This window comes from Orcinus orca, chromosome 7 (assembly GCF_937001465.1).
Source record: "Orcinus orca chromosome 7, mOrcOrc1.1, whole genome shotgun sequence".
Lineage (NCBI taxonomy): Eukaryota > Metazoa > Chordata > Mammalia > Artiodactyla > Delphinidae > Orcinus > Orcinus orca.
The window spans coordinates 82,102,944-82,116,772 of record NC_064565.1 but is presented as its reverse complement, the minus strand read 5'-3'; the positions used below and the strand labels follow the sequence as shown (position 1 = coordinate 82,116,772).

Below are 13,829 nucleotides of genomic sequence, written 5' to 3'. Positions count from 1 at the left end.
TTAGCTGGAGTTGTCAGAGGGGAGAGGAGGGGCGAGGCTGAGGGGGAGTTGGTGTGTAAGCCGGGAGAGAAGGGGGCGGTGGCTGTTCAGGCCTAGCATCTCCCAGTTTCTCCCCTTCCTGTCCCTATAACAGTGAAGAACTCCTGTTCTTCAGCTCAGGGACAAATGGAACTTCTTCAGTAACCACTCTTGCCTGCCCCAGATGGTAAACATTTTCATCTGGTTTTTCAAGGTCCCATGAGGCTCTGGAGGGTGGCCAACTCTAGTTGGGTAATTCATCCTTCCGGGGATGGGGCTGGAGGCCTCGCCTGTGTTAGGGCTTGGGCAAGGAGCAAGGCTGTTCTTCTGGTCTTGCTTTGATGGAGCTGTGCCAGTTCTTTTGAGGAAAATCAGTCTCTTTCCTTTCAGGCTGGCTGTAGTGTCTCTGGTGCCTGCTTTGAGAGCTGTTTTTGCCCCCTTCATCTTTGGCTTTCCTTTGCCTAGCAGAGTCCTGAAATCTGGGGGCACGGGGCTGCCTGGGTGGTAGATGGGTTGAATGCCATGCTTAAGGTCTGCCTAAGGCTTTCCAGATATTTTGTTACCAATATACCTGTCTTTCTGAAGAAACATTACTAACAGTGTCTTAGAATATGAAGGGCAGCGCACAAAGGTGAATTAAATACTGAGGAGGAGAGCAGCATAGAAGTTCAATTTCTGTCATCACCTGCGCTGTCAACAGTAATATTAATAGTTCACCTTTGTGTAGAGCATTTTATGTTGGGTATATAACTTCTTTTTATGCACATTTATACATACATGAAAAATGTATCACAACGTTTCTAGACTTACCTTTTTGGGTTGATTATTAAAATGTACCTTAAATTTAAATTCCGGGAAGTTACGTGCATCTTAATTTGTAACACTCTTCACTTGTAAATTTGTATTTAACTATTAATGTCTAAAATAGTTTCTGACTATAGCAATATTTGATTACTAGAATTTGGAAAATATGGAAAGGTACAAAGAAAAAATAAAAATCACTGAAACGCCACCTTCCAGTATATTGCAGTTCCTCACAGGCTTTCTTGCATAAGCTGCGCCCACAGTGATTCCTCCATGCTTTCCTGTTCCAGTTTCTTCACTGGAGAATGTACTTAGAGACTCTTGTGAAGCAGTCTGAGTGAGGAATTCTAGAATTTTAAGATTTCCCCCAATCCTTTGCTCATTCTTAATTTGACAGAAATATTTTTAGTTACTTGCCTTTACCAAATCTTTCTAAAGCATTTAACTTGGTTTCCATAGATACAATCAGTCTTTTTGGTCCTGCATTTCTGTGGTTTATGTAATATTTAATTAAATTATCTAGTTATAATGACAAGTAGAACTGGTATAAATGGGTAAGGAAAAAACACACTTGGCTTTTGGGGGTGCACAACTCAACTGGTCAGAACAGAGGCACACAGGCCCCCTGGAGGGCGGTCCCCCAGGAGGTCCAAGGGCATCCATCACTCAGTATGTTTTACGGAGGAAATGAGGAACTTTGGCTGTTTGAGGTGCTTGGTTAAGTGAAGTTTGGGTTAGAGGAGGTTGCTAAGAGAGTTTTTAATATAAAGATACTGAGGGATGGAAGGGCACAGATGAGCTGAAGATAATTTTATGTAGTTTCTTGCTACAATGCTAAATTTCCAAGTTTTCTTTTTTCTTTCTGGTTCCTGATACCCTCTGTCATATAACTAGGGTGACCAGTTGTTTCTTTGTGTGATCATTCCATGGAGAAAGTGTAATGATTAAAAATATTGCACTTCCTCATATTTATTTTTATTCTTTGTTTCAGGAAAATGTATGATAAAAGAAGATGGTATTTGAGATTTAGGTACCTTAGGCACAAATATTCCTCCTCTCCTATACTTGATTACTATGTACTGAGCAATTTCATTGACGCTTACGGATTAGCATTGTAACTTAAAGATTAATAAGTAAAGCAGATAGTTAATGGATAGAGCAAATAGTTGCTTTTTCGATTTTTAAAAGTCTTGAATAACAATCATGGTGATAAAAATATGTTAAAAATATTTGTTTGTTGACTAACATTTTACAGACAGCTCTTGCGTGTTTTCTGTCATTCAAGCCACACCACTTCCTATGTGGAGGGATGGCAGGGAGTGTTACCTCACTTTACACGTTTGTAGAATGAGCCTCAGAGGTTAAGTGATTCACCCGAGGTCCTACAGTGGTTGAGCTCCTCAGACAAGAACTTAGGAATGTTCAGAGTTTTTCTAACAATCCATTTAGTCTCAGCTTGAGACTCTAGGGTACTTCTTGGACTTCTGCCAATATTCATGCCATTTGGGCAATAGTTCCTTGCTTTTAGGACTAATAAAATTGAATAGGGTCTTCCTTTTCAGACTACTGCTTCTCACTGTGGGAGGACTTGGTTTCTTTGTTCAGAGATATTTTTCTCACTTTCAAAGAGTATTTCAGCTCCAAGGAAACTGCCGTGGCAGTGGGCTGACTTGGTATAGAGGCAACAGCTGGTACCCAGGCAAGTTACTAAGCTTTTCCTTCTGGTAAGCTTTGATGAGAGGCTGGCAAGCTGGCCTCTGTTCTCTCTCATATTACCAGGGCTGTTCTTCATATAAAAACGAAGGGACCTGGGAGTAAAACTCACACAAGTTAAAACAAAAGTGTCAGAACATGTTAGCTCATGATACCCTCGTATAGTTTTACAAACTCAGAGTTTTCAGAAACTTTTTTTTTTATTGCTCAAGGTTGAGGGTGGAGGGGCACTGACTAATTCTGTGATTAACTGAGCTACGAGGTGATTGCCTAGTAGAGGAGTGATCCAAGTTGGAGCCATGGCTCTCCCCTAAAGGTAAGGTGGGCCGTTTTGTAGAGCTTTGCAGTAATCTTTCCAAGGATTGTTGAGTGTGTGGGTACCTTTTATGTTGCCGGAATGAACGTGAGGCTGCTCTGCTGCTTTTTTATTGCCTGTAACTAGAACTGCTTAGAAGTGCCTGCATCAGAATCTCTTGGGGTTGGGGCCTGGGATTCTTAATTTTTAACAAGCTCCCCCAGTATTCATAGATATCCTAAAATTTGACAGCCACTCTCTCCTTTCTCATCTCCCTTGTTCGTCGTTCTCATGAGCAGTTGAGATGCACTCAGACACGTCACTCTGTGGCAGGGGGTGGGAAGGATGCCAGGAAAGGATCTTTATAAGGCAGAGGAACAACTGGAGCTCTTGACCATCTCTGTCTGTCAGTCTTTCTACTGAGTGCTGTTCAGCCACATCTCAGCCTGGTTCTCCGCCCTGGTTCAGGCTGCCCCTGGTTTTATGAGAAGCTTTTTCATAATTACGAGCATCTGTGTCCTGTCTGGTCTGCTTGGTAGGCCAAGAACCCTGCCACCTCCTGATGTCAGCTTCAGTCGAATTTTAAATCTTTGGATTGAGCTAGCTGTCTCTAGGTTGGATGTGTGAATTTCTCTTGGATCTATTGCCTTCCACCCACAGCCTTTCAATATTCCCACCTCTAAACCTGTCCCCATAAATACACAGCACATTCTTACATTCCCAACAGCTTTTCCCAGTACCCTTCTTTGTTTTTGTTTATGTCTAGGAGCACATTTTCCTGGAAATTCTGTTATAGTGGTGAGGTGTTCAGGTTGTTCCACTGAAGCGGATTCATATTATATGGTAACTGAATTGTCATTTCCTAGGAGCAGGAGGCCTATGCTATCGAGGGAGGAATAGTTTTATTGCTTCTTCCTTGATTGGAATGACTTTAGGCAAAATTAAATAGGAGTTGGTTTTTGTCCTCTCCTTTCTTTTCACTAGTTCCACCTTTCTTGGCTTCTGTGTTTGGAGTTGGGTGATGGAGCTATGAGATGGGTGATGGCCGCCCCACACGCGTGAGATGGGTGATGTGTGGGGAGCTCTGGGCCTGTTCGTTTACAGCTGCTGCCTTCCGCCCACACCACCACTGATGCAGCCGTCAAAGACCCAGTGATTTGCAGTGGCTTCTGACTTGATTGGATAATGCTCAGTTTATTCATGTAGCACAGTGGCCACTCGGCAGACTGGAGGTATCTGGTTTGTCGCTCCCAGCTCCTAGTCCAGAAAGTGGATTTTGCCCCTCCTGAAAATCATTTGCCATTTAACTTTTCAAGGTGTATAATCTCCTTTTTCCCTTCAAGCTGGAGATGAGTCCTGGGTGGGAGTGTATGCATCAAATGGCAAACTCTAATGGTTATCAAGAAATTATTCTTTCTCATTGCTCCTCTTCTTGCTTATCAACAGAAGAATTCTGGAAATCGATGGGGGCATAGATACATAGGTAGTAGGGGTTTTGTGAGGCTGAGCACACCAGCTTTTAAAATTTATGAGTTTAGACACATTCTCCGGAAAGCAAGTGCCCAGTGACGTTTCTGATCTTTCTAGTCGAGCTCTCTCATGTGGTCCTGTGACCCCAACAGTAGCCCCTTGTTCAGAAAGCTGCCACGGCTGTCACAGTTCAGAGTGACAAACCATGCAGCTAGGTGTACCAAGAAAACTAATGAGTTCAGAATTGGACAAAGCCAGAGGCTTCGCATACATTTTATAGGAGCATCAAAATGGTGTCAGATCAGGTTACTCTTCCACGAGATCTGTTAACCGCTGACTTATTTAATGTGTTCTCTGTATCCAACCTTGGCCACTTAGAAAAATAGAGCTTAAGATTTTAGGATGTCGTATAATTCCTAAGGGCTCACTTTACCTTTCCAGATTGTCCTAAAGTGCTTCCAAATTATGAAGCCTCATTCATCCATTTTTTTCCCTCTGAAACTGTTCTCTGATAGGTGTTAGAGTGGAAAGCAATCTGATTAAATTCTTCATAGTCTAGTGATTCCCCTGAAGGTAGTTGGATTTTTGTTTTTAACAAGCAGTGCTTGTTAACTCAGATCTCTGATGACATCTGAGGCAGTGTATCATAATAAAATGATCAATTTCAGACATTCTGGACAAAAGTGAAACGACAACGTAAAATAATTTATGGTAGTTTGTCCTTAAGATCTATTCTTCCAAGCTGTTTCTGCTTTCTTGAATTTTTCTTCTGCTACTTTTGAACTTATGCCATCTCTGCATTTCCAAAGTGACTACTAATTAAGGATAGGTGAGGTTGGGGAGGGGAAGAATTGCTACATTTAGGGTTGACTTTGCCACAGACATTAGACCTAGAAAGTATGTGGTAAGGGGATGTGCAGTGTTCTCACATATAAGCTGTAAGTGCTGTGTGCTTGAGACTTTAATGAAATTGCCCTATAATTTGCCTTTAGCCAGTCTCTTTATCTGGTATTATACCATGTCACACATGGCATTACACCAAACTCAGCTAACCTCTCCGAGAGCAGGTAAATTTTTTTTTTTTTTTTTTTGCGGTACGCGGGCCTCTCACTGCTGTGGCCTCTCCCGTTGTGGAGCACAGGCTCCGGATGCGCAGGCTCAGCAGCCATGGCTCACGGGCCCAGCTGCTCCGTGGCATGTGGGATCTTCCTAGACCGGGGCACGAACCCACGTCCCCTGCATCGGCAGGCAGACTCTCGACCACTGCGCCACCAGGGAAGCCCCGAGAGCAGGTAAATTTGATGTCAAACAGTATAAAATTTCTAAACATTGATATGTTTGAAATCTCGTCCTTTCCTATGCATTATGTTGGAAGCGGCACTTAGAAAATAACAAAACCAGCATGGTAAACAGTCTGTTTCTCACAGTGGTGGTAAGGACCAACCCGCATTTATTTTAGTACTGATCCTGATTTCGTATTTCTTCAATTGGAGTCCTTACCAGCATTCTGAAAGCCGCCCTGATTTTCACAAACTGGGACGTCTGTTTTCCCCGTTACGGGAGTGCTGCGAAAGATGAAGCCTAAAATGTGGCTTTTTTAGAGGCTACCTCGTTTAGCAGTTGAAGAAGTGTGTTTTTCAGTTATATTGACAATTCATTTTCTATTAGTCATTTCGTTGTACAAATCCCTACGGACTGAAGGAGACTACATTCCTCGGGGAGCTAGTGGCTTTGTTAATTCAGGGTTTGCCATTTCAGAAGTTTCCCTGTTTAAATGTGAGGAGCTTTGTGGCAGTTGAAATAGAATTTGATTTTGGTATCTCAGGTTTGTAGCAAGACGGTTTTCCCCTAATATGATTTGAGGCAAGAAATGCACAAGAAGTGACCTGTTCATCCCAGTTAAACCTACCCAGCCAGGTGGAGCCACTGGAGGAAGCTAAATGAGCACCATCTTGTTTCAAAGTAGAGACGGACGATGGAAATGCTGTCTGAGGCTGAGGCAGGGGTTTGTGTTAGCAGGCTCTTGGGAGCTACTTTTAGCTCTTTGAAAAATTTATGTCTCTGAGCCCCTAATCTCCCTCCCGCGTCACAGCAGCTGGCCTACATTCCCCAGAATATGCAGCCTCTCTTCTGATATGTATGGGAGGTGGAGTGAGGAATAAGAGAATAGAAGAGAATTTAGCCATCATTTCAACACAGCTTCTTACTTCTAAGGCTGAAAAGATTCTTCCATGGTCCTTGAGTGTATTCTTTAAAGAGGAGGAAAGTAACAAATTCCCTCTTGATGTTTCACACTCACTGAATTGAGATCTCAGAACTTGTTGCCACTAATAATTTATTCCTGTTTATTAATGCTGACATATGAGCGGTTTAGTGTGTGTGGCAGGGAAGAACTGAATAATTTAAGAACAAAGCAGAGTAAAGATTTTTTACGGCACAAGGACAGGGAGCCCTGACACATGCTGAAGACGCACTTATAGCCAGACTGAACCTTTCCTGTGGTCCGGAAATACATCTGGGAAGTAGGACAATAAATAGCTGGATATTAAAATTTATGCATATTACTTTCCAATTGATCTTATTTTGTGTAGGACACAGAGTTGGGACTTTTTAGCAGATGCATGTTATCAGTGAAAACAAATGAAATCAGAATTCTGGGAATAGTGTGCAACAGTAAATCAACAGTAAAAAAAAAAATCCCCAGCCCAGCTGATAGCTCACGAACAATATCAAAATAACAGATGCACTGGGTTAGATAGTTCATGGGAATGAGGATATAAATTATGTACAATAATCATTTTCCACAAGGCTAGTATTATATTTTAGCCTCAAAGCAAAATTTGATTTCTTGTTCTTGACGCAAAGCAAGAATAGAAGAGATTGTAAAGCTTTCATCTTAGGCATTTCATTAAATTATGGAATCTAGTATTGGTCTCATACTGTTTTATAGTAAGGTAAGTTGAGCCAGAAACAAGGCAGCCTAGTTTAAGGTGACAGTATCAGAGCTATGTGCCTAATTAAACACATTACTAATGGAAAATCAAGAATGAAATTACATCTATATGTTCCTTTTCCGGTGCCATGGACAAGGATACATATGATTTTGCTGAGAGTAGGAAATAGGAGCCTTTCTGTCTCATAACCTGCAAATTGAAGGAGAGGCCAGGAGGGTGGAAAGGGAAGTGAGACACAAGGTAAACCAAAAAAAAAGGAGACATATTGTCTCTTGGCTGCTGTGATTAGAAGTAATTTAAAAGCTAAGGTTCATCTGTGGTGATTGAGGCTGCTTCATATTACGGAAGGGCTGTGTCAATGATAGACATTAGTGTGCTAGAAACATAGCATTTTGGAAGTAAATAGAGGTCATTGATTGCTAATTCCCAACCAACGTAGGGATCTTTCTCAGTTTCTCTGTGTGAGATAAGGTGACCGCAGTTTGGACATTTTCATAACATTATAGTTATTTGTTTACCAAAAGATTGATAAGCCTCCCGATTCCTGGTTTCCAGGAAGAATTAAAACATACTGGCAAAGCATCATGTCTTAGTCTTCAAACTAACATGGGTAAGATGCAACTGAAGTTCTATCCAAGGTAAAAAGATAGTAAGAGGGCACACAGTTGGTTTCCACACTGGATAAATTAAATGCTATGGGCCTGAAAAAAATTATAGCTAAAGAAAATACAAGTTATCTAACTTTTTTCAACCTCCACATATTTTGAATGTATTTTTTAAACAAGTTGTTTTGGGGAGTAACCTAGTCAGGAGGGTTCACAAAGCCATGCCAAATTTGCCAAACTATTCTCTCCTTCTTCCTCCCTCTCCTCCTTTGTTCTTCCCTTTTTTTTTCCTCCTCCCCTTTCTTCTCTTTGTTAGTATTACTGTAAGTAAAACAAAGTATGGAGATAGGTCTAGATTATAGCGAGATAATTGACAAGATCTCTCCAGATGGCATTGTGACCAAGATGGAGTGATGTGCCCTGGATCATGATGTTAGGTGCCAGACACAGTACTAGGTGCTGCCAGGGCAGCGGTAAACACATCAGAAGTGGCCCCTCCACAAGGAGCATATAGTGCATCTAAGGAAAGAGACTATTACAAAACAAAGGGCAGTAAATAAGAAGTAATGATAAGAGGGCTGCAGGGTCTTCTGTTGGATCTAATGGACCCATAGGTTAGGGAGTATTTCTCCAGAAAAGATGATCTTTAAGCTGCTATCTGGAGACTCATGGTTAGCTTGGTTAACATTAGGAGTTGGTAGAGTATTCCAGGTATAAGGAGTAGCATGTGTAAAGACGTAGAAGTGAGAGAGAACGTGTTCCTTTCATAGACCTGAAAAACATGAAATATGGTAAGTGCATCTTTAAGGTACAAGCTAAGCTGCTGTAACAAAGCCACCCCAAATTATGGCAGCTCAAACAAGGCAGAAACTTAATTTCTCCCATTAAATGTCTGGAATTGGTCAACAAGCCAGGGTGAATAAGCAGCTCTGCTCTGAAAGGTCATTCTGGAACTCAGGTTCTTTTTTCTTGATCACTCACTTCGTGAATGAAAAACTGTTTCTAGTGTCCCTTCTGATTAGTGAACCACTGTGCAAAAAGTTTCAGAAAGTGAGAAAGAAGTCTGCTTTTGGAATACATATCGAGGGGAATGGAAGCTGGTCTTAAGGTTAGGGATATTCTGAAAGGAAGTGTGAACGGAGGTAGAAGTTGGCCAGATGAAGGTTAGAAGGTGGGAAAGTTCCAGGCAGAGGGAAGAACATGTGCAAAGAGCTCATGGGAAGAGGGAATGTGGTATACTTAAGGAACTAAAAAACGCTGGTTATAGTGTTAGTGTTATAATTTCAGGTGCTGCAATAAAGAGGCCACAAATTATAATAGCTCAAGCAAGGTTGAAGTTTATATCCCTCCCGTAGAACAGTCAGGATTTGCTACAGCAGCTTCCGGAGGAGGGTGGACACCTGAATAGGGTCTTGGCAATGCTAAGAGGAGTGAATTCTTGATTTAGAGAACTTGAGCCATTAACCATATATTTCACCATCTCACTATATTTTAAAGTAAATTACAAGACAGCTTCACAAACTACGTTAAGCAGTTTAGGATTTAACCAAAAGTAATTGTGAAACCACTGTAAAGAAAGGAATTAAGTTTACAATTTAAAAAGGTGGTTCTGGTTTTAATACTCCGAATGAATGCGTGGGCAAGATGGAAGGCTGGGAGGCCAGTAGGCTGTTGCTCTAATCCAAGTGAGAAAGGATGTGGTGATATGGACTCTGTAGGGATGGATATCTATTAGACATAATATAGTTAATAGGCAGGACATCATGGAGCAGAGTTTGGCAGAAATTAACTGTTTTAAATCTGTTGCTATCCAGGCCTGAAATTCATAGTGTTATATGAATCCCAAGAATTTTAAGTGTCCACAAGTTTATTTAATGAGGGGTTTCAAAGTCAAATATTTATTAGGGCTTGAGAACAGGAAAACTAACTAAATGAAGCAACCCTGTTATAATGGTGGGAGGTTATGGGGAATTGGATAGCACATGCCCTCTCTGAAGGGGACAAGTCTATTCAGTTCCAAGTGTTGCCGTTTGTAAATAAAAATTCATTGTTGTCAGATCTTCTGATTTTTTCCCTTTTTCTAAAGACTGTTGGATTGTTATATGAAATTGTCTGATGTTTAAATGTTGATATCTAAGTAAAAATCAAACAAACATACAAAGTACTGTACAGACGAACATTGTAAGGGCCAAGCAAAACAGCTCTGTAAGTGGGATTTGGTTTGCACAGATTCATTTTTGTGCTTAGGTCTTTAATAACTGTATTAGTTAGGGTAGTCTACTGTAACAAAGAAATCCAATAATATAGTGGCCAAAAGAGCAGAGATGTTTGTTTCTCATTTGACAGTTCCAGTGTGAAAGGACAGGTGGCCGGACATCATTGCTCTTCATGGTCATTCAGGTTCTTCCCAAATTGTTGTTCCACCGTCCCCAAGTGTAGTGTTGTTCATCTGCATGGTTAAAGTTAGGTCATCAAATCTGGATTCCAGTCCTCATAAAGAGAGAAAGAGAGCATGGCTGAGGCATCCTCATTGTCTTAAGGCTCTGGCTATGTATTCATAACAACTCTTAGTATCTACATGTTTTTTCCCAGCATACTTCCCTATTAATTTTTTTAATCCTTTTTAGCCTTTTGAGCCTGGCATGATGGGTTATTATTTTTATTTGACAGATATAAAAATGAGGTTCAAGTAGGTTATGACTTGCCCAATATCATAAAGAGAATTAGTGGCAGGACTAGAGTGTATCTTGGCTCCGTTTTAATAATAATAAAATGCCTTTAAATGTATTTATAATAAATATTTAAAATAAAACTCAACTTATTTGAGTTCCTGTTACCAAACAAAATTTAGTCGCTTATCAAAGTGTGATGAGAGAGGGCAACATGTATTTTTCCTCCTGGATGTGTTATCCTATTTCCTTTGCAAATTATCATTCTTGATCACTCCTGGCATCAGATGAGGGGAATCCACAAAAGCCAACAGCCCTTTGAGTGCTTAGTAGGATGGTTTTGCTTTGGCAGTCTCAGAAAATTCTTTTGTCTTAAATGTTAGAGTTTAATTACGTGCAGGAACATTGATTCCTTGTGGTGTGGTTTCTGGTGGTTATAACCTTCACCCTCATTCAATATCTATTTCTGATGGCTATCATCAAAAAATCTACAAACAATAAATGCTGGAGAGGGTGTGGAGAAAAGGGAACCCTCTTGTACTGTTGGTGGGAATGTAAATTGATACAGCAACTATGGAGAACAGTATGGAGTTCCTTAAAAAACTAAAAATAGAACTACCATATAACCCAGCAATCCCATTACTGGGCATATACCCTGAGAAAACCATAATTCAAAAAGAGTCATGCAAAGTGAGAGAGTGGCATGTACATATATACACTACCAAATGTAAAATAGATAGCTAGTGGGAAGCAGCTGCATAGCACAGGAGGATCAGCTCGGTGCTTTGTGACCACCTAGAGGGGTGGGATAGGGAGGGTGGGAGGGAGGGAGACGCAAGAGGGAAGAGATATGGGGATATATGTATATGTATAACTGATTCACTTTGTTATAAAGCAGAAACTAACACACCATTGTAAAGCAATTATACGCCAATAAAGATGTTAAATAAACAAAACAAAACAAACAAAAAGAGTCATGTACCACAATGTTCATTGCAGCTCTATTTACAGTAGCCAGGACATGGAAGCAACCTAAGTGTCCATTGACAGATGAATGGATAAAGAAGATGTGGCACATATATACAATGGAATATTACTCAGCCATAAAAAGAAACGAAATTGAGTTATTTGTAGTGAAGTGGATGGACCTAGAGTCTGTCCTACAGAGTGAAGTAAGTCAGAAAGAGAAAAACAATGCTAACACATATATATGGAATCTAAAAAAAAAAAAAAGGTTCTGAAGAACCTAGGGGCAGGACAGGAATAAAGATGCAAACGTAGAGAATGGACTTGAGGACATGGGGAAGGGGGAAGGGTAAGCTGGGACAAAGTGAGAGAGTGGCATGGACATATATACACTACCAAATGTAAAATAGCTAGTGGGAAGCAACCGCATAGCACAGGGAGATCAGCTCGGTGCTTTGCGACCACCTAGAGGGGTGGGATAGGGAGGGTGGGAAGGAGACGCAAGAAGGAAGAGATATGGGAACATATGTATATGTATAGCTGATTCACTGTGTTATAAAGCAGAAACTAACACACCATTGTAAAGCAATTATACTCCAATAAAGATTTTAAAAAAAATTTCTATTTCTGAGAAAAACCTTAGAAAGTGTCTTGGCTAGAATTGCTTTCGTTAGTCAAATCAGTCTTCTTGTTCTGGGTTACCATAACTCCCTGCATAGATAAGTGAAATCTCACTTCACAGTTTTTGGGGCATTTCACTAATACAGGTTAGAGAAAACAACAGTTTCCAGATACTTGACTGCCCTCTTTCATTTTTACTCAAGTCATTGAATGAAACATTTAAATAGTGAATTTGGAGTTCTAGAGAATGAAAAGTTGTAGGGATGTGGAATTCTCTCTCTGGCTTTTATTAGAGTTAGGAAAAGAACCAGGCCTGACCACATAATTGTGACTGCTCTGATGAAGAATGGGCAGAACAATGAAGCAGTGATGTGTTGACAATGCCTTGGATGTGCACAATAGAACAGCCTTCTTTTTTGTTTTGTTTTGTTTTGCTTTTTTAAGGAGCATCATGTTCTGGTTGGTGGAGCCCGGGATTATAATGCCAGGATACCAGGGTTCTAGTCCTGGTGTTTCTGCCACTGACTCTCAGCACTGACTTTGGAAATCTATTAGCTTTTGGTTGCTTCAGGCAACAAATTGTTTTTAAATGGGGGAGGCTGCGTGTGTTCTACCTCCCATATAGAGGACAGGATGGTGGTAGTTGCTTTTATGTAATTTAAAAAATTACATTTGACTTTGTTTTCTATTAATTAGTCAATTTCCAGTCTTGTAGGCACCAATGTTACCTTAATATTTAATTGCTTGGTAATGCATTGGATAATTTAAAGATATTTATTTAAAAGTCTGTGTCATATTTATTGAGGGAAGAATTTGGCATATTAAGTAATGGCTTAAATGATCTCCTGGAGATGTAGGTGAACATTAATCAAAGATACCATCATCAATACAATCACCATCACTTTCATCATCAACATCTACTGAGCCCTTGCTTGTGGGACTCATTTTCTAGGAGAGGAAAATGAAGCTTTGAGGAAAGTAACTCACTCAACCTTTATGATCTCTGTAAACAAAAATTTAAGGACTCTTTATCATTATATTTTTTAAATGTTGAAATACTAAAAAATGGAAGCCTGAGAGCCTTCATGTCCATGAGCTTTCTTTAGGCATTAACTTACATGACTGCTTGTGAAATTTTAACCAGGACATAAAAATCATTTAATGTTTCTTAAAAATTTTCACTTAAATACTTCTAGGAGAACTGTAAACCCCCAGGGGCTTGACGTACAGTTCAAAGTGTTGTGCTGCAAGTTTGAAGTTTCTCTGAAATGCATTGTTTTTAATATTTGTGCAGATGTAGCATTCTATTTTATATATATCTCTTGTTTTAACATAAAAATACTGTTTTAAATTATTCCACATTAGGTAAACTTTGATACTCTGAGAAGGTTTTCCTGGCATTTGCAGTGCTTTTAGCATTGCCTCAAACCGTAACTGTGAGCTTCCAAGTTTGGCAGGTACAGCTTCATGTTGTGGATGGTGCCTGGGTTAAAATGATGTACTAATATTCATATATAAGTTTCTGAAACATTGTGAAGAGAATATTTTATAATTATCTCTGTTAGACATTTTCTACATAAAAGCAGTTGTGAGTTGGCCACTAATGGTAGGTTTTTCTTTTTTGGTGCTCACTTTTTCGTAAAAGGGAGACTGCAGGATTGGGGAAACTGCTTAGAAGTGACAGGCTTGGGTCCCATTCTGGGCCCACGACTTG

The 13,829-nt window shown here is 40.2% G+C and overlaps 1 protein-coding gene across 8 annotated transcripts in view; it reads left to right on the top strand.

Moving 5' to 3' along the window:
* The window catches only part of HECW2 (HECT, C2 and WW domain containing E3 ubiquitin protein ligase 2), a 433,118-nt gene that overhangs the window by 57,505 nt on the left and 361,784 nt on the right, over positions 1–13,829 (top strand). The gene's annotated exons all lie outside the window — the stretch shown is intronic.